Source organism: Capricornis sumatraensis, chromosome 14 (genome assembly GCF_032405125.1).
Source record: "Capricornis sumatraensis isolate serow.1 chromosome 14, serow.2, whole genome shotgun sequence".
In the NCBI taxonomy this organism is placed as follows: domain Eukaryota; kingdom Metazoa; phylum Chordata; class Mammalia; order Artiodactyla; family Bovidae; genus Capricornis; species Capricornis sumatraensis.
The window spans coordinates 74,518,082-74,525,813 of NC_091082.1; the positions used below are offsets into that span (position 1 = coordinate 74,518,082).

Genomic DNA, 7,732 nt, shown 5'->3' on the forward strand with positions numbered 1-7,732 from the left:
CTACGAACCCCAAACTTCCAGTCTTCTCTTTCCCTCCACTTCCACTTGGCAACCACAAGTCTGTTCTTTATGTCTATGACTCCCTTTCGGTTTTGTAGATAGGTTCACTCGTGCCATATTTTAGATTCCACATATAAATGATCCAGATATCATACTTTTTAAGTACTCTACTTAAATGAGTGGGAGATTAAAAATAGCAAAGGAAAATCTCTGCTGAATCTCATCAGATGCATTGAAACCTGCCATATCATGACTTATCATGACTTATTTAGGCTGATGGCATAATTGTCTTTTGAATACTCCAAATTGAGATACTCTGGATATTTGACCCTATGAGCTAATTATAATTGCTTTGGAATCTGATCAAAGTACTGAGTTTAAATTATTTTTAGAATAGAAGTATGGAGTATGGGCACAATATTTGACACTAAATAAAAGCAGTATTTTTCTTTCCATATTGAAAACCATTACAAGGGAAAATAAATTCTTAAAAATAAAACTATTATATAGCATAAGAATTTTGGTATCAAGGGATTATTAAATGCCAGAGTGCTGATCATGAAAATACAAGGCGTTGCTGTATTTAGTCTATAAGGCGTTGCAAGAGAAATTTCTCTGTAGCAAGTCTATGCTTGCATGACAAACAAAAACAGCAGTCTTCCAGCTGAAATTATAATAAAAAGAAATCATATTGCATGAATAATGCTGCAGCATTGATCAAAACTCATGCCTGCATATCTAAAAGGCATTAAAAATGTGGGGACTCAGAATAATAAAGCCAGAAAATAAATGAACACCTAATCCAAAACATTTGAAAATCTAAGAGAGGAGCCCAAAAGAGTGATATTATGGGAGATTCCATATCAAGAAGAATCAATGCATATATGTTGTAGGTGTCCTTGGAGATTCATTTAATGGAGGGTGGCTTAGTGTCCCCTTGGGAGATGAATATAAAATTGTTCACAAATAGCACAGATCTAAGTAGGGCCTAACTTACCTTTGCTGAGAAAGATCTGTACAAACAAGACTTTCTTCTGACCTGCTCAATGGGACAAAGTCATATTCACATTTATTTAAACCACACTTCATGGTGTTTTTTCTTTTTTTTTTGAAAGCAGAAAAATAATTTATTCCAAAAGGTAGTAGAAATGAGAAATTCATCCTGATAATATACTCTGGTATAATTCTGGTGGGACAAATTTTCCCTCTGAACAAGTTTTCCTACTGACGGCCCCCCTGGAGTCTTATTGTCATGTAACATTTTTAAACACTCACTGATTTTCATGTTGTGAGCAGGTAGGAGCCATCTTCAAAATCACTGGTTCCAAGGAGAGAGTAACGTTATCTTTCAGAAGAACAGCACTTTTGATCTCAGAAGAGTACCTAATCATTTCATTGAGGCAGCATAGTTTAGATTAAGTGGGCACATCACTCATCAAAGTATAAAAGTGGTGACAGGAAAAAATCACTGCACTGTAGAATAAAATGTTCAGATGTGGTGTGAACGTTTCAGGCAGCTGATTCCAAAGGGGGTGAATCGAGGAAGGTGGTCTGGGGATGGAAGTGATTTTGCATCTAGAGGAGTTCTCTTTGTGACCTCAATGACTGAGTACTGGCAGGCAAGCCTTCTTCCTCAAGGTCAATGATACTCGAGGTACCAGACAGTTTCATTTTTCAAGCGTGTTCTAAAGAGAAGACTGATGTGAGCCAGAATTGCAATCAGCCAAAAGATGAACAAACGGAACAGGTCATCAGCATAGTGATGATAACTCCTTGGTTGGGATCCTTAGGGATGAACCAGGGCACCAGGAAACCAATGAAGCCCCAGAACATGCTCATCACAGGAAGAGGCTCAGTGAGGCCAGTATAGGCCATGGTTGCTCACACTTTGTGCTTGTGAGAGAAGAAATGAAACTCATATTTATTAAGTGTCTTGTCTATGCCAGCACCAAGTTATGTATCTCTCTCATAGCTTTCTTATAGCAAAGTTATTTTCTTTTTTAAAAAATATCATTATCTTTATTTATTTGTAAAGAAATGGAAGCTCAAAGAGGTGAACTAACAGCAAGTTAAGTGTCAATTAACAGATGAATGGATAAAGAAGTTGTACCTACATATGCATATATATATATATCTACATATAAGCATACATATATATACATATACATATCTACATGCATGCAAAAGGATATCACTCAGCCATAAAAAAGAACTAAACTTTGCCATTTGCAACAACATGGATGGACTTGGAAGGCATTATGCTAAGTGAAATAAGTCATACAGAGAAATACCAAATGACACCATTTATATATGGACTCTCAAAAATACACCAGGTGAGTGAGTAAAGCAAACAAGAAGCAGACTCATAGAGGACAAACACATGATGTGGAATAGAAGGGTGGGAGTGGCAGGTACAAACTACTGAGTGTAAGGTAAGCTCAAGGATGTATGGTATAACATGGGGAATATAGCCACTATTCTGTAATAACTGTAAATGGAAAGTAAAGATGCTACCAGGAAACTACTAGAATTCATCCATTAATTGTAAAGTTGTAGGATACAAAATTAAAACACAGAAATCTCTTGCATATCTATATACAAGCAGTGAAAGATCAAAAAGAAAAATTAAGGAAACAAGCTCATGTGTCATCACACCAAAAAGAATAAAGCGCCTAAGAATAAAATCTACCTAAGAAGACAAAGGACCTGTACTCTGAAAACTATAAGATACTGATGAAAGAAATCAAAGATGACACAAACAGATGGAAAGATATACCATGTTATTGGATTGGAAGATCCAGTATTGTCAAGATGACTATACTACCCAAGACAAATTCAATGTAATCCCTATGAAATTAACAATGGCACTTTTCACAGAACTAAAGCAAAAAAAAGTTTTAAATCTGTATAGAAACACAAAAGATGCTGACTAGCCAAAGCAATCCTGAGAAAGAAAAATGGAGCTGAAGAAATCAGGCTCTCTGACTTCAGGTTATGCTATGTACATGCTGCGTGCTCACTCTTGTCTGACTCTTTGTGACCCCATGAGCTGTAGCTCCTCTGTTCATGGGATTCTCCTGGCCAGAATACCGGAGTGGGTTGTCATTTTCTTCTCCTCAATCTCCTTAATCTCCTCTCTTTAATCAAGACAGTATGATACTGGCACAAAAAACAAATATAGACCAATGGAACAGGATAAAAAGCCCAGAAATAAGCCATGCACCTATGGTCAATTAATCTACAACAAAGGATGCAAGAATATATAACAGAGAAAAGACAGTTTATTCAATAAATGGTGTTGGGAAAACTACATGTAAAAAATAAAATTAGAACATCCTCTAACACCTTACACAAAAACTCAAATTGGGTTAAAGACCTCAATGGAAGACCAGATACCATGAAACTCTTGGGAGAAAAACATAGGCAGAACACACTTTGACATAAATCGCAACAGTATCTTTTTGGATCCACCTCCTAGAGCAGTGGAAATAAAAACCAAAATGAACGAGTAGGATCTAATTAAAGTTAAAAGCTAGAAATCAAAACAATACTGTAAAGCAATTACCCTTCAATTAAAAATAAAGAAAAAAAGAACCGACTCATAGTAAAGGCTGCTTATAAAAAAAAGTCAAAAGCTTTTGCATAGCAAAGGAAACCATAAACAAAAAGACAACCCACAGAATGGGAGAAAATATTTGTGAATGATGTAATCAACAAGGGATTAATCTTTAAAATATACAAACAGTTCATGCAGCTCATTATCATAAAAAATAAAAAATCCAATCAAGAAATGGGCAGAATATCTAAATAGACTTTTCTCCAAAAAAGACATACAGATGGCAAAAAAAAATACATGAAAAGATGTTCAACATTACTCATTCTTAGAGAAATTCAATTCAAAACTACAGTGAGGTATCACCTCACATCAATCAGAATGGCCATTATTAAAAAGTCTATAAATAATAAATGCTAGAGAGGGAGTGGAGAAAAAGGAACCCTCCTATGCTGTTGATGGGAATGTAAATTGGTACACCCATTATGGAAGTCCCTTAAAAAACTAAAAACAGAGCTACCATATGATCCATTCCTGGTTATATATCCAAAGAAAACCATTATTCAAAAAGATACATGCACTCCAATGTTCATAGCAGCACTATTGACAATAGCCAAGACATGGAAACAACCTCAAAGTCCATCAACAGAAGAATAAAGAAAACATAGTGTATATACACAATGGAATGTTACTCAGCCAAAAAAAGAATGAAAAAAAGGCTATTTGCAGCAACATGAACAAACCTAGAGATTACCATACCAAGTGAAGTAAAAGAGAAAGACAAATAACATATGATATCACTTACATGTGGAATCTAAAAAATGATGCAAATTAACTTATTTTACAAAACAGAAACAGACTCATGGACTTTAAAAACAAATTTATGGTTTCCAAAGGGGAAAGGCTCGGGAAGGAGGGATAAATTAGGAGTCTAGGATTAAGATACACCCACTACTGTATTTAAAACAGATAATCAACAAGGATCTACTGTATAGCACAGGGACTCTGCTAAATACTCTGTAATAATTGATATGAGAAAAGAATATGAAAAAGAATGGGTATATGTATATGTGTAACTGGAGGCTTCCCCGTTGACTCAGTGGGAAAGAATCTGCCTGCAATGCAGGAGACTCAGGTTTGATCCCTGGGCTGGGAAGATTCCCTGGAGGAGGGCATGGCATCCGACCCCAGTATTCTTGCCTGGAGAATCCCATAGACAGAGGAGCCTGGTAGGCTACAGTCTATAGGGGAATGAAGAGTCAGACACAACTGAGGCAATTAAGCATATGTGTAACTGAATCACTTTGCTGTACACCAAAAATTGTAGCTCAATTATATTCTAATAGAAAATAAAAACTAAATTTAGAAAACCATGGGATATAGTCAATATCTGTAATAACTAAAAATGGAAGGTAACATTTTAAATCATACAAAAATTTAAACATTAAAAAATTCTAACAAAGTAAATCAATCCACAGATATATTAAAAAAGAGGTGAAATAACTTTGCAAGTTGGTTCATGGAAGAGAAGAATGTGAATCCAAGTTGTTCTGTCTCCAGTCCCACATGCAGGGGTCCCTGTCTTTCCCTCCAGGAAGTCTGCTGTAGGCCCTGAACCAGCCTTACCCACCCAGCCTTACCCATCTGGGTAAACACCAGATGCAAGAGAATGATCCAAAACCTACAGGTTGCAGCACAGCACTTCTCAGAGGGAAGTTTATAGCAATGAAAGCTTACCTCAGAAAACCAGAAAAAATCGCTAGCAATCTAACCTTGCTGCTGCTGCTGCTAAGTCGCTTGTCGTGTCCGACTCTGTGCGACCCCATAGACGGCAGCCTACCAGGCTCCCCCATCCCTGGGATTCTCCAGGCAAGAATCTAACCTTACACCTAAAGAAATTACAGGAAGAACACAAGAAACCTGAAGATAGAAGGGAAGAAATCATAATTCAGTTCAGTTGCTTAGTCGTGTCCGACTCTTTGCAACCCCATGGACTGTAGCACGCCAAGCCTACCTGTCCATTACTCAAACTCATGTCCACTGAGTCAGTGATGCCATCCAACCATCTCATCCTCTGTCGTCCCTTCTCCTCCTGCCTTCAATCTTTCCTAGCATCAGGGTCTTTCCAATGAGTCAGTTCTTCACATCATGTGGCCAAAGTATTGGAGTTTCAACTTCAGCATCAGTCTTTCCAATTAATATTCAGGACTGATTTCCTTCAGGATGGACTGGTTTGATCTCCTTGCAGTCCAAGGGACTCTCAAGAGTCTTCTCCAACACCACAGTTCCAAAGCATTATTTCTTTGGTGCTCAGTTTTCTTTATACTTTGTTATATTTTATACTTTCTTATACTTTGTTAAATACCAAATTCAAACTTATCAAGGAGACTTTTTTTAATGAAAGAGATTATTACAAGGTGGGAGTGGAAGGAAGTGAGAGTACTGTGACTCTAAGATCTGCAAAAGTCTCAAGAGTTAGGCAAAGTAATAGAAAGTCCTAAACAAGGTTGGGAAGAACTGAGTATGGGGAGGCAGGAGGAAAGGGTGACATGATCAGATAGTAAAGAACGTTTCACCCTGAGCCTGGTGCATTCTCAGTAGGGTCTGGGTGCTGACCTGAGTGAGGGGCAAGGTTCAGGCACTTGGGGGAAGGAGAGAAGTACAAAATCAGAAGTATTTTGTATCCATTGATCAATGGGGACAAGTAGTTCAGCTAACTACTTATGAGACAAAGAATGGAAATTTGAAGGGACTGTGTCTGACCTTGTCACCGGTAAACAAGTGGGGAATCCATGAGTCTTATCTATGTTATATGAAGAAGGGTGATATTTCGCAGTAAACCATTTTCCAGAACACAAAGGCAGACAGGATTTCTCAACCTTCTTCATTTTCTAGTTAAAATCTAGCATTGTCATCCCTTATGACTCTTTAGTGTTGACACAGCTTAGCAGTTAGGTGACATGTTAAGGGTTAATACCTCTGCTCAAAAATATCAGTTAGAAAAGTTTACATTGTGCCTTATCAGGGAGTCTTACAGTTTTCTTTGTATACATTGTCTACATTTCTAGTTAAGTTTTCTGAAGAAATGTTATGTCTTTTGCTATTAAAGAAGCTTCAATATTTTAAAATATCTTCTATCTGGTTGTTGTCTCTCCCTATATGTATATATACACACACACATATATAAAAACCATAAAAATAAAAGTAGATAGAAAAATTTAATTCCCATTAAAGACATCCTTTTATATTAAAAATACCACTTAGGCACAGGCTCTGAATGCCTGCATTCTACTAGCTTGTGGTTTGGTATTGCTTTCTAGACACTTCCTTTTAAATGTACACACTGTTTGAAAACTACTGAACTTAAAACTCTTGACTGTCTTTAATGCGATGCCAGAGGGAAAGAAGCAAAGATTTTCACAAGACCTCCTTGAAGCTGGGCACATTCATTTTATTCCGTTATTTGTTCATTCATGCAGCAGTATTTAATGACCCTCTACCACGTTCCAGGTACTTTCCTACAGTGCAGGGATTTGGCCATGAAAAACAAAGCAACAACAAAAACATCCCACCCTCTTGGAGCCTTCAGTTAGTGGGAGAGCTAGTCAAGGAAATATGAATATATGAAGGATATAATTTTTTTATGATGAGAATTATGAAGATAATAAAATAGCACTAAATAAATAGACGACCATGGGCAAGTGATCCTATTTTGTGTAGAAAAGACCAAGAAGCTCCCTCAGAAGAGAAATTCTACCAGCAATCTGATGACCTGAATAGTAGAGAAGAGGAAGGGATGCAAAGACATGCAGAAGGATACCCGAACAAAGTGATGCTGAGTCTAAGCTCACATGCTCCCACACTAGAAACCAATAAATTGAGAAACAAGTTGTTGGGGCAAGGAATAGCAACTTAATTCAGAAAGCCAACAGACCAATAAGATGGTGGACTCATGTTCCAAAGAACCATCTTGCCTGAGTTAGAATTCAAGCTTCTTTTATACTAATAGGGGAGGAAGTAAAGCCAGACATTTCCTGGTTCCAGTCAGCCTCCTGAGGAGATGTGTTCATTTCATTCTGAAGGCAGCCATTCACAGGGAGGCCTGGTCAGGGTGCTTCCTGTGTGCTAAAGGCAGGTACTTTAGCTTAATGCTCATTACCTGGGAGTCAGGGTTCCCAG

At 37.4% G+C, this 7,732-nt stretch overlaps 1 pseudogene; it reads right to left on the reverse strand.

Annotated features, from left to right (window-relative positions):
• Positions 1–1,639: 1,639 nt before the first annotated feature.
• On the reverse strand, positions 1,640–1,875 carry LOC138090815 (V-type proton ATPase subunit e 1 pseudogene; annotated as a pseudogene).
• Positions 1,876–7,732: the final 5,857 nt, after the last annotated feature.